Below are 13,206 nucleotides of genomic sequence, written 5' to 3' on the forward strand. Positions count from 1 at the left end.
TAAGATGCAGCCAAAGTGACAACCCAGGCTTCTCTGTTGAGCCTCACACTTTCTACATTATTTCAAACGAATGTGAAAGAATGAAACTCACCCCGGAGTCTGCAGCGAGTGCTTTCTCCGTAGGCAAGATGTCTACTAAGATACCAAGCAAATGTCTTCTCTCCTCTATCTTCTTTTTGTTCACCATTTATTGTATTTCCAGCAATAAGACTATCCCTTTAAGAGTCAAGAGCCCAAGGTTTCATGTAGATTTCCCCCGGCAACTCTGAGGTCTTGCCCAAGGACCTCTTAGCATCTGATTAAATATGAATGTGGAAGTGGGTGTGGAAGTGAGCCCACTCACTTGTGATCCTTTCCCTGGAAACCCCTGTTATTAAAACATGGCTGAAGAGGGCTGGAAACAGGGCCAGCCCATTACCTATTAATTCTTAATACACTGGCGGATTATAATGAGACTTGGAGGATAGAAAGGGATGGGTAGACAAGATCCTATCTGTTCCTAAGATCCAATCTGAATGAAAGCCAAGAAGCTGAAATGATACCCAGACACCCTAAGAGACATGCGGTAGTCCATTTATACTAAACCCAGACAGATCCAAATGGGGAACTCCCTGGCCATGTCTGATGGGCTCCCTAAGCTCACAGCCTTGAACAGGTGCTACTAGCAACCCCTCTGTAGACATGCGCCTCAACTTTTCTGTCTGCAGCTCATGTGATTTCACACTCGGCCTGAGAATCAAGCCTCAAACCACTTTGTCATCTACCAGAGGAGGATGCTAAGGTTACGTTCTTAGAGGGACCGTAGATGAGACAACCCAGAAGCGAGGGAGGGAAATCCGTCTCACCGTCAGTGCCATCTTTAATGGCTTGGCACTGGCTGCGTGGAAGGCTGCAGCGAAGACTCTGAAATTATGCCCAAGCCCAGCAGGAAAGAGGCAGTAATTGATTAGTGATGTTTGCACAGACACAGGGAGTAGGATGAGAGCAGCAAGTGTGTCTAACATTTGCCACATCTGAGAGTCCTCTGTCTTTCTGACGCGGAGAAGAATTTCCCCTCTCTGCAATTAGATCACGGCCTGTAGCAGAGCTGGGCTGCACGCGGTCTCTGCTTTGTGAAGGAAGAGGCCGTGGGCAGGACTTGGAGGAATTAACCTTGAGATTCAGCCTCATGAAGACACACGTGGCTCGTGGCCACCCTTCAACGCCGTGACCAGCCTCACTGACAATCTCTCCTCCCTCATCAGTCCTGAGACATGGACCCTGAGTCCATTCTGAACTTCCAGCTCCTAGAGTTGGCTCCTGCCCTCATGTCTTCCTTTGCACATGCCCAACATAGCCTAGCGACATTCCATGCCCTGATCAGAATCTGACTTCCCTGAGGACTTTTGAAAATGCTCTCCGGTGCCTCTTTGCTCTCCAATCATGGCACAGTAGAAAATATCCCTTCGTATTTTCTATTTTGATCCCCTCACTCTGCAAAGGAGAAGTCTGAGGTGTAGAAAAGGTGACCTAGAGAGATGGCACTAGGAGGGCTGTGATGCTGACCTCCTGACCCCTGGTCCGAGTCTTCCCCGTGTGATGTGTGTGACTGCCCTGCTTCCAGAACCAGCACCAGAGAGCAGTGTCATTACCGCAAGTAACACCTGATCCTTACAACACGCTGTATCTATTCTCACTCTCCATGGCTGCAGGGGGAGGCCCTAGGAGAAGGCCTGAGCTCTGGACCTTTGAGAGGCCCTGGTAGGTCTGGGGATCCCTGGGGAAAACCATCATGCTTTCGATGTCACGCAGTCCGTGAGCTGACAAGATGGTCCAAGCCAGAACTTTGCAGTGAAGAACTAGGACATATCAGCTCCCTGGAATAAAGACTGCCTCGGAATCCCTCAGCCAGCCCACCCTAAGGTGTATGAACAACACTGAGGGGAGGACACCGAAAGTTCACAAACCATGTGTGTTTTATTCATTTGATGCTTTTCGTCGCAGGTGACAAGGAAAGGCACTTGGATGTTTAACAAGATTCAATACCAAAGAAGAGTGAAGAAGCAGTTGGCGGTGTAGCGATAGACATTTACCGACTGGCTCCCCAGCACCCGGTCTCTACTGTTGGGGTAGCAGTTCTGATTCTTCCTTAGAGACCCGCCCTTCACCATCCTCAGTCTTCAAAATTCGGGAAAAGCAGGGGCTGGAGCACCTAACCCAAAGTCTCTTTTCTCCAGGTTATAGTTAAGGCTGGGTACGTGTCCTAAGTCTGTCTGATCCCCGATTCTCCAGACGGTGTGGCAATGACCGCCTAGGAAGCCGGCAGGAGCTGCCAGCAGCCACATGATGAGAGGAGAAGGGTCCACCTGGGAATGGAAACAAAACAGAAAACACATTCATGCAAGTTGAGAGGGAAAAAAAATCTTGATGACATCATTTGACCCCTGTATTGAGCCACATCTGAAGGCTGATTACTCATGGAGTTTTCAGTTATATGAGTCAATAAATTCCCTTTTTGCTTAAGCCAGTTTGGATTGGGTTTTCTGTGACTTACCATTGAGAAAGTGTTCGGTTACAAATACCTATGCATTTCAGAGAAATATCTGATTTGGGTATTTGGGTACAACTTTGAAGAAGTACTGCCAAGCCTAACACCTCGGAGTGAGTAATGGTTCATCGAGCCTTTGAGTACTTTATTCAACAGATGGGACATTCTATTCCTTGCTGTGGGAAAAATGGGAATGATAAAACCGACCTTAGGGGTTGCTTTAGGAATTCCGTGATAGGATATGTTAGAAAATACTTAACACAGTGACCTCCACATTTTGGGGTCTCAGTCAGTGTCCAGCAGGGTGTCCCAGAAATGTGGGAGCTCCTATGGAAATACACTTGTAATTCAGATCAGAATTATTTCCACAAGAGTTTTAAGTGACAAGATCAAAGAATATGCTGAAACTAGGGGGTTGGGAAGGGTAGAAGTTGTGAAAAAACAGTGAAGGAGACGGGACGCAAGTTGTTTTCCGTCTAGGAGCATAGCCAAATAATAACAAAGCATTCTGGATTCACCCAGAAGTTTTATATTCTAAAGCAGTTGTCCTCATATTTTCCCAAGAATGAAAAATAGATGGTGGACTGACTGGTTCCTAATACAGGGTCCTCAGATGCGGTCAATTGCACCGTCTAGGGAATAGCCCTGAGAATCTGTCTTTTGTAACCACCATGCAATGCAACTTTGGAGAAAACTGCTGTAACGCTCAAAATGCTTCATGCACATAATGCAACTTTTCTTCCCACTACATTTCTGATGGAGTTGGTGTCACCATTCTGGGAAATGAAGTAGACACAAGAGAGCTGAGAAACTTGGTTCATGCCAGAAAATGTGTTAGAGGCAAACTTCTGGGTCATTTCAGGGCTGGACACTTGCAAGGTCCAACTCTCAGTCATGTCCCAGATTCTCCAGAAGGGAGAGTGGAAACGCAGTGTGTCCAAAGATGTCCATTGCTGTGCTGTCTGAATTAGAAAAACTGGAAAACACCCTTGAGCTGGGTCTGTGATGCCCTGACCCCTGGGATCGGCTGAGCCCTTCACTGCAAAGGCATAACAGCTCAACCTCTCCCTCTTCCCAGCCCTGTTTTCTAGCCCTGCTTTCTATGGGTGTCGCCCCTCAAGAGCACTCTGTCATCGACCTTTCGTCTGCTAACCCCCGTCTCAGAGCCCGCTTCCCGTGGGCCCCAACCTGGGACCGTCCTCCGTGTTTAGGAATGGACACCTAATTAAATATTTTATTGTCCAATCATTTGATGGAAGACTTTCTTGCTATTAAAAGTGTTATTTAGGGGCGCCTGGGTGGCACAGCAGTTAAGCGTCTGCCTTCGGCTCAGGGCGTGATCCCGGCATTATGGGATCGAGCCCCACATCAGGCTCCTCCGCTATGAGCCTGCTTCTTCCTCTCCCACTCCCCCTGCTTGTGTTCCCTCTCTCGCTGGCTGTCTCTATCTCTGTCGAATAAATAAATAAAATCTTTAAAAAAAAAGTGTTATTTAGGATGACAGGAAAGAAAGCTAAAATGAAATAGAAATGATAAAATACATTGATGAAAGCACAAAACAAAACTCCATGCAGGCCAGAATTATCATTATGCAAAATGTATCCACAGACACAGGGCTGGAAGGAATGCACAGGAACTAAATGGTTGGCTTGGGTTGGAGAGAGACGATGGGTTACCTGTGATTTGTTTTGCAGTGTTTAAAATCATTGCTATGCCGTCGTCTCCGTAGCAGACAGAAAAGTACACTGAATAATGAATCAGATAGTAACTTGATAAAAAGAAGTCTAAAAAAAAATGACAATAGCACATATGCTGTCTTGTAGAAAACACTTCCTGGGGAGAAGACTTGGATCAAATTCTTACCGTCATGGTCCTCCGTCCCCCCGCTGCTACTCTGTCCCCGGGTTGGAAGATCAGAGGCAGGAACTGGCTCAGGCAGCCAGGCAGGAGACTCAGCCCACGGTTGCCGCGTGGGTCTTCGGGAAGCCCGCGCCGCTGCTCTTCCTCACCTGCGGTTTTTGGCAACATTCACCCTTTCCAAACGCTCGCGACATCACTCCACCTTCGCCATCGGAGCATCGGTGTTTGCAAAGAGAACCAAACTTCGACTAATTCTTGACCTCAGTTCCTTGGCAGAGGGACAAGTCTGAGTCTGGCTCTCTAGTGTCCCAGAGGTTCCAGCAGGACTGTGCACAGAGCCAACCTGTTCTCGAACTCCTCGACTCAGTCGGCGTCCTGGTCTTTCCTGTGTCACCTCTCCACTCCCTTCCTGGCCTCCCAGCTCCCGGAGAAACGACTCCACTGCAGTTCGGATCTCAGCGTGTCCTTCTGGGGAACCCCACCTGCACCGACCTCTGACCCCTTCCTTCCATCACACCCAGGCGGTGTTACTAAAGTGACACGCTTCGGGACAGCAGATACTCACCGAGGTTTGTGGTGACAGCAAGGAGACGACCTAGGGTGGGACACCAAGGTGAATGTTAGCTGTCATTGACCAAACGTCCCCTGGCTGCCCCTCCCACTGGTCTGCTCTCCCTCCTCAGACCCTAACCATCTGGCCTCTTCTTGGGCTCTCCCCCTTTCTCAGGCCCCCGCCCATCCCCCCCTTTCTCCCAGGCGGCCTGTGGAAAGACAAAAGTTACCCCACCCACCCAGGCGGCTCCCAGAAGACCTAAGTGCAGTACCCTTGCTCCTTTCGCCAACCAGCACCCTCGAGTTTCCTAACAAAAAGCAGGCTCTGTCTCCGAGTTGAACACGCTCGCTGCTGTCTTACACGCCGTTCTTTCAACCTACTTAGCATCCTTGCCATTAGCCTCTATGAGGCTTCCCGAAACGCCCCCTCTATGAATTCAGTTGCCGTGCCATCTCTGACCCCAGCGGAGAGCCACATTCATTCCCTGGAGGCATCTTCTCCCCAGGGTGGAGGGTGGCAGACCCACCGAGCACCTTTCCCTGGAGGCCCCCTCGGGGTGGCAGTCCCCTGGCAACGCTGTCCCCGGCGTGCACGTGCAACGCCCCAGAGAGCTGAGCTCTTCAGAGGAAAGGCTCCAGAAAGGGGAAGGGCGGTTCGCTGGAGCATGGCAGTTTCTCCAAAAACGCTACACGTAGAATTACCCCGTGACGCAGCCATGCACCTGTGGGCCTGCACACAGCCAGTCAAAAGCAGAGGCTCGAGTGGAGACGTGCACACCCGCGGCACGTGGCAGCCTTGTTCACAGTAACCACACGGTGGAAGGGACCCAAGTTCCGCGGGATGAACAAAGGGTGACTGGGCCGTCTGACGGAACATCACTCAGCCCGAGAAAGCAAGGCCATCCTGACGCAGGCTGCACCACGAGCCTTGAGGACCTCCTGCCCCGTAAACAGGTCGCAGAAGGACAAATACTGTATGACTTCGCTTACCTGAAGGAGCTCAAGGGGGCAAATCCGCGGAGAAAAAGAAGAAGGGCGGGAGCTTGGGGGGGGAGGGGAGAGAGAGGGCCTGGGTGCAGAACTCGGGGTCAAGAAAATGACGGAATTTTGAAGGCGGCCGGTGGTGACGATAGCCCAATAGTACGAGCGTACTCATGACCCTGAACTTGACATTTACAAAATAGTTAACACGGTACATTTTATGTTATATATATTTCACCGCTGCCTAAAAAATTTATATATAAATAAATGGGGAAAAAAACAAACAAAACAAATAAAAGAAAGAAAGAAAAGAGGAAGGCAGGCTCCCCTTCCCCGCTTTGGCTCCGCAGTGAGCCGGTGACCAAAAATAGACCCACAGCATTAGCATCGCGCCTGGCTCCTTGTTAATTGTCTTGTTTTAGATGCAGATGTTTTTCACTTACAGACAGTGGTTTTGGGGAATAGGAATACAAAATGTGCTGGTTTGGCATTTCTGAACCCAGTAAAACTTTGATTAGTTTGAATGGTATCGCTCCGCTGGAGATAAACATCAGATCCAGGAAAGCTGAGACCCTTTGTTTTTCCACAAGCTCCAACTTAACAAGATCCCTTTTAAGCAGGAAGGCCTGTGGAATCAAGCAGTTTCTTTGTTCCCTGAGATTCTATTTTTTAATGCTTATGAGGGGTGTGTGTGTGTGTGTGTGTGTGTGTGTCTTCTCTTTCATTTTTTTTCCTTTTTCCTTTTTTAAAATGTCTTTTTGCCTACATAAGGTGAAAAAAGCAGAAATGATCAGTGAGCAAGTTCTTGCTCGAGCCTTGGAAGGGGTGAGGAGCGAGCCCGCCTTGCAGGGTCTCTTACCTAAGATATCGAGGAAGAGACACATCTCAGGGCCTGAGTCCTCCCTGCCCACCCTCTCAGCACCAGCTTTCGCTCTTAACCCCCCACGGGCTGCACTTCAAAGAATCTGCCCACCAGTGGGGACCCAAAGGAAAATTAAATTTGGAAAGGGCTGGGTCTCTAAGTGAAAGAGCCTTGGGTTTGACTCTGAGAGCTGTCACTCATCAGCGGTGTGACTTCATTAATCTGCTTAAGTCATTTCATCGTCTGTAAATTGGGAGTAATATTAACATCCACTCCACAAGGAGCACCTAGCACACGCCACGGCACACAAGAGGCAGCTTAGGAAAGTTTAGTTTGGGTGATAGAAAGCACATTTTATATCTGTAACTCCTGATTCTGGAAAGGAAGGGGATAGTGTAAGGTTGATCTCTGAAGAAAGACTCCGTGCTCCTTAGACTTTGAAAAATCCAGACGTGCCCCCGGATAACACAATTCACAGCGAGGGCTGCTAAAGAGATGTACAACGGGGTATCTGGAGAAATATCTTATTTTCAAAAGGATTATCTCATCCCTGATGTTTGGCAATAGTGATTTTCCATACACAGGCAAGAATTTTATAGACTCCCCTTAATAGCACTGTGCCAGGATCAGCAACGGTGACAATATATCGTTCCATGACTCCAAATTCAACTCTTCTTAAAAGTACCGGAGCAAAATGCCAGCTAAGTGTGGGATTTACTGATTTAGCTGGAGAGGAAAGAAATTCTGCAGATCAGATCAATACAACCAGTAAAAACAAACTGCAGAATCCTCATTTTCTGCCGGAGGTCTGCGAGTAAGGGCATTAGATGAGGGACCCGCGTTATTCCTGAGCACTTCATCTTGAGTGGCTGGAAATGGTGCTTCAAAACCATTACAGGGAAAGACTATGATTTTAGGTTACCAGGATTAAATTAAATGTCCTGTACGAAAAGTTAGAGTTAACATTTTTTCTTTTTTGGATCTGAAACATTAGCATCGGTAAGAGAAGAGTTTTGATAGTCAGGGGACCGGGTCGGGCCCGAACGGGATTAATTAATTCTTTCAATGTGTTTTAGGAACCACATCCCTCGCAAGAGGATGTAAACCTATGGAAACTTGAAATACCGTGTTTCAGGCAACTGGCGGCCATACACAGAAGCGTGATTACCCGTGACTACCTTCACGACCACGTTATCGTTATCAACATTGCCATCAGCGTCAACTCGCCCTGCAGCCCAAGAGCGGTTTCCCTGTAGCTGCCTGGGGAAGTTGCCAGGGGTGGCCGATCAGCCCCGTGCAGTCATTAAAAGGAATAGCAGTATCACAAAGACACCACGATGGTGCTCACGCGGACTACTGTTGAGTGTGTAAGTTCGTGAGTATTTGGAAGGACAATTTAGCCTCGTCCATTATCATATAAAAACCCTGTTTGCTCTGCTTCAACCCAAGAGTACTCCTGCTGAGTAACTCTCGGAGAAAAATATTCACAGATGTGTCCAAAAGGGAAGGGCTCCGGGAGGTTCCGTGAAACATTGCGTGGGCAAGTGAAAACACGGCTAGAACGGGAACACGCTTCATTCAGGGAATGGCCCAGTAAGCTTTACTCGTCCATGATGCTAAAAATTTTGCAACCATTGAGGCAAACAAAAGAAATGTATCCGGGGCGCCTGGGTGGCACAGCGGTTAAGCGTCTGCCTTCGGCTCAGGGCGTGATCCCGGCGTTCTGGAATCGAGTCCCACATCAGGCTCCTCCACTATGAGCCTGCTTCTTCCTCTCCCACTCCCCCTGCTCGTGTTCCCTCTCTCGCTGGCTGTCTCTATCCTGTCGAATAAATAAATAAAATCTTTAAAAAAATAAATAAATAAAAGAAATCTATGCAAGCTGACCTAGAAAGCTATCCAGAAGCAGCAGTATGGGTTTAAGAACTGTGGTCCCTGCTTGCAGCGTTTGCTGCTTGCGCTGGTGTAAATGCTCCCACGAGGGCTGATTTTGGGCAGCCAGCCTGATGCTTCTGAACGTGGGCGAGTGATCACAGATCACGAGCTGGTGCCAGGCCACTCCGTGCGCAGGTATTGTTAAGTGAGCCGAGAAAGGAGCAGAGAAACATGCACGATGTATTGTATAAGTAAACGGCACATGTGTGCGCATTCTCTGTACACAGATGCCTAACATTAGTGAGGGGTCACCTCTGCGGAGGGAAGGGCGCCTACTAGCGGAGGAGATAAGTAGTGGCTTCTGCTTTGTGTCCTTTGAACACGCTGAAGCTGAAAATGTCTTACCTCTGTGATTACATTTAAAGATGACTGATAATTACATAGACTAGGTCCCAAAAGGGTAGGTGAGATTTTGATAAACTGGTCTGGGACTGGCTTGAACTCGGATGGGTAGGTAGGCAGACAGATAGATAGACAGACAGATAGATGTATCCACCGATAGATAATTCTTGAGGAGCAAACGGAAGGAGAGAGAGAAAGAAGTATGGGAGCCCCTGGGTGACGCGGAGTTGTCCAGGTGAGGCTGGAGCTTGGTTAAAGTATAAGAAAGAGAAGGGGAGGCTGGAGATGGGAGGGGGAGCATCTTAGGTAGAAACAAAGGCACGAAGGAGCCGGGAGCCCCTCCGGGGATCAGCCTGGTCAAGGAGGGGAAGGAAGGGGCGGGCAGGAGCTGCAGTGGGTCATGACCCACCTTGGCGGGGGAGCACGGTGGGCTCTGTGCGGCTGTGCCGGGGGAGGCAGGGCTGGGGTGGCAGCTGCGGTCGTGGGCGCTCCTGTTGGGTGGTGAGCAGAGCTCATCGAACGAGGTCCACTTGCAGATCGGGAGCCGAGGTCATCTGCTGACAAGGGGCAGGGAGCCCGGAGACAGGTTTGGGGAAAGTGGGAAAAGGTTTGCAGTAAGTAGTCTCGGGAGGAACAGGAGCGTGGGCTGCACCGCCACGTGACTGCGGGCGGGTGCGAAGGTCCAGCGTGAGTCAGGGGATGCGAATTAGTACTGAAACCAGCCGTCCTGGTTACCTAACCTCATGGAAACTTCTCCAATTTTGAGACGCTAGAGCAGACACGAAGGAAGGAAATGAGTGGGTTCATTTGGCAGAGAAATCCAGCTTCACAGCGCCCTCTGCCACTCACAGTGAGGCTGGGGGCACCCTTGGCTGTGCGAAGGCCTCAGTTTCCACATCCGCAAAAGGGGGATAACAGCACGTATCCTGAGGCATTGTTGGCTGTGAGAGAACCCGAAGAGACAGTAGAGGGGAGAGAACTTACAGTGGCATAAATGGGCTGGGTGTGTCTTCAAGTGCCAAGGCCCGGGTCACTGCTCTGTCTCTGAAGTCCTCATAAATCTCAGAGGAAGATAAAGGGTCAGTCGGTAATGGAAGGCGGCTCAGTGAATGTGACCCGGCCTGTGCTCAGGGCAGGAGAAATTCCCGATAAGTGGTATTCCGAGAAGAGGTTGACCTCACTCAGAGATACCAGAGAAGGTGCCTCCTCAGAAATGCGGGGGAGGAGCCCTGGTCCTCGTGAGCCTGTGGCCAGAGGTGTTCTCATCCGCATCCTACAGCAGGGTTGAGAGAGAAGTCTGAGCGTCTGCGCCCAGGGGAGGAGAGGGACTCTCAGAAATCTCGCTTCTGCCTCCAGGGAGCTGAGGTGGGCTCCTCCCTTCTGCCCAAGTTCCCTCGGTACTGCGGGAACATAGCTGTGCTAGAAAAATATCTGGACCTGGCAGGTGTGACACGCATCCCAATCACTGCACTGATGAATACACCCCACAAAATGCCTAGACTCTTCCTTCCCAATCTCTGCTGGGTGAATGTTCAGGTCAGACCCAAATAAGAAAGAGTGATTCATAACTGGTTGATTGTTACCCGCCCCCAACACACACTGGCTTTCGTTCTATTCTTTGATCTTTTACACCTGGGGGCCTTTAGATTTACTGTGATATGTGCCTAGAATGTTCTTCCTCCATGTTTCCTCAGAATTAGCTGGTCCCCACCTTTCAGTTCGCAGCTGAGGTGTCTGACTTTGGTAGGTGTAAATGGAACTACACCATTGCACGTCCTAAACATTGTACTAAGGAGCCAGGGCACCATCCCGGAGGCAGCAGGAAGAGTCAGTGGACTTTAGACAGAGGAGAGGCTTGTTTGAAGCAGACTTTTAGATAAATCACTTTGGCGGATGAACGGTTCTGTCGGAGGAACTGCAAGCAAGGAGCGCGATCACGAGGCCATGGCAACAGTCAGGGTGAGACATGAAGGAGGTCAAGAACAGTGCGGGGGCATGGAAACAAGACTGACGAGTCAAGGAATGAATGAATGAAGGCACATGAGCGCGGGCGCCTACTGTGTACACGTGCCTCAGACACAGAACGTCCTCACATCCCAGCACGGGGAGAAGAGGTGTCCAACAAACTCGTACGTGAGTATCTCTGATGAGACCTGCACCCTGCGGTTTTGTTGTTTGAGTCTTGGGATTTTAGGGACACTCAGCATGAGGGGGTGGGTAGAGCAGTGCAGAAAGCAACGTCATCATTCTGTTCCTTTAATCTACACATGAAGAAGTCAGGTTTGCCTCTGAAAATCAGCTCCTTACTGATCGTCGGCTTGTTAATATTCATGAAGCTCTATCAAGAGGTAGGAGATTTTAACACAGTGGCCCCCACACTCCGAATCAATTCTCATTGATTTCAATCGGCTTCTGCACCCAAGCATTGACGTTGCCCCTCCCACGAAAACCTGTGCCCAAGGTCATTCGGAGCACACGAGTGGTGTGAGAAGCTGGTGGGTGCTGCCTGCCATTGTCCGCACTTCGGGAGCCTCGGAGTGGAGAGAGATGGTGTTTGGGTAGCATCTGCTTCCTCTCTGGGGCTCTGCGGGTCTGGCTGCCTCCTACGACCCTTCACCCACAAAGCCGTCCTCCCCTCGAGTCACAGCCACTGGGAGGCAAGATGAGCCCGTGGCACTGGCAGACACGTGTCTACTTCAGGACAAGACTGATTTTTCCAGAAGCTGAGATGCTACCTATCCTTAAAACCTCTAGCGAGTTCAGATGACAACCCACTCTGTCCTCCGAAACAATGAAGCTGAGTTCAGAGCAGGAACCCACAACCAAACCCCTAACTCTGGCTCAGAATTCTGTCCTCTCCTCAACCTGCCAAGGACAGCTTCCCCACACCGCCTGGAAACCCCATTCAGGTGACTTTGTCTGTATTATGTCTTCCCCCTCTTCTTCTTACTTATATATTTTTGTTATTTTATTTTTGTGTCATTTTATTAATGGAACCATGTGCCCCATGCCTCAGACCCTGTCCATGTGATGAGTTGCAGGGCAGCATTAACCCCTAATGACACCACAAGGAGGGAGAGTGACCATGGAACTTGATAGAGCTTGTGGCCACCCGTCACGTGACAAGAAACTGAAGACAGCCTCTGGCCAACAACCAGCAGAAAATTGTATTCTCCCAACAACTACGTAAAGAGATCCTTCCCGAGACGAACCTCAGGGGAGACCCCCCCCCCCACCCTGACCAATACCTTGATCGCAGCCTTGTAGGGGACCCAGCAAAGCCTCGCCGATGTTCTGGGCCCATAGAAACTCTAAGATAAGAAATGCGTACTGTTCCAAGCCGCTGAGTTGTGGTGTTCGATACATGGCAGTACAAAACCCATACAATGCTTGTGTCCTTGATGTTGTTTTAGGGGCATTACAACCTCGCGGTTGAGATTTCCAATACCAGGCCCGCCTAGAATCAGCTGTGACTTAAGCCCCACTTATGAAGAGAGCTGGGTAGGTACGTGGCACTGACTTCACATTCTCTAGTCTTCTGACAACGCCAAGAGGCAGATACAATTATTATCCTCATTTCGCAGACGGGGACACAGAGCCACGAAGATGTCAGCTCGCTCTCCCAGTGCCAGCCGTCTTGGCAACAGCAGAACATTGCTTCAAACCGGGTGTATGTATCTCCAAGAACGCTGTTAAGCCCTGAGCGGTTTCAGAGCACTGAAAGCACCCTGTGGAGTGTACGGTCCTAAAAAGAGATGAGGGGGGCCTTTGCCTCAGTGCATGGCCTTGATGATCTAGGTATCACAGATGGGGACACTGAGGCTCATGGATTTCAAGCATGTCATCATGGCTCATCTACACTGGGTGGGACCAGGATTTGAATCGACGTCATTTAACATCAAAGTCTACACTCTCTCTTTCACTGCTTCCTCGCGCTGCATAAAGGTGTAGCCTGAGCCTCCCCTTTATTTTTACTTACCATTCTGATTCGGCCAACTCCTTTGTATTGTTCTTCCGTTTGTTTATCCAATGTTTACGGAGCTGCTTTATGCCAAGTGTGTTGTAAGCCCTGCAAATACAAAGATAGAGAAGACAACGCCTTGGCCCCTGTCACAAGTCAGATTATTCTAGCAGCCGAGGGCACATC

The sequence above is a fragment of the Ursus americanus genome, chromosome 22 (genome assembly GCF_024610735.1).
Source record: "Ursus americanus isolate L20-20 chromosome 22, mUrsAme1.1.p, whole genome shotgun sequence".
In the NCBI taxonomy this organism is placed as follows: Eukaryota; Metazoa; Chordata; class Mammalia; order Carnivora; family Ursidae; genus Ursus; species Ursus americanus.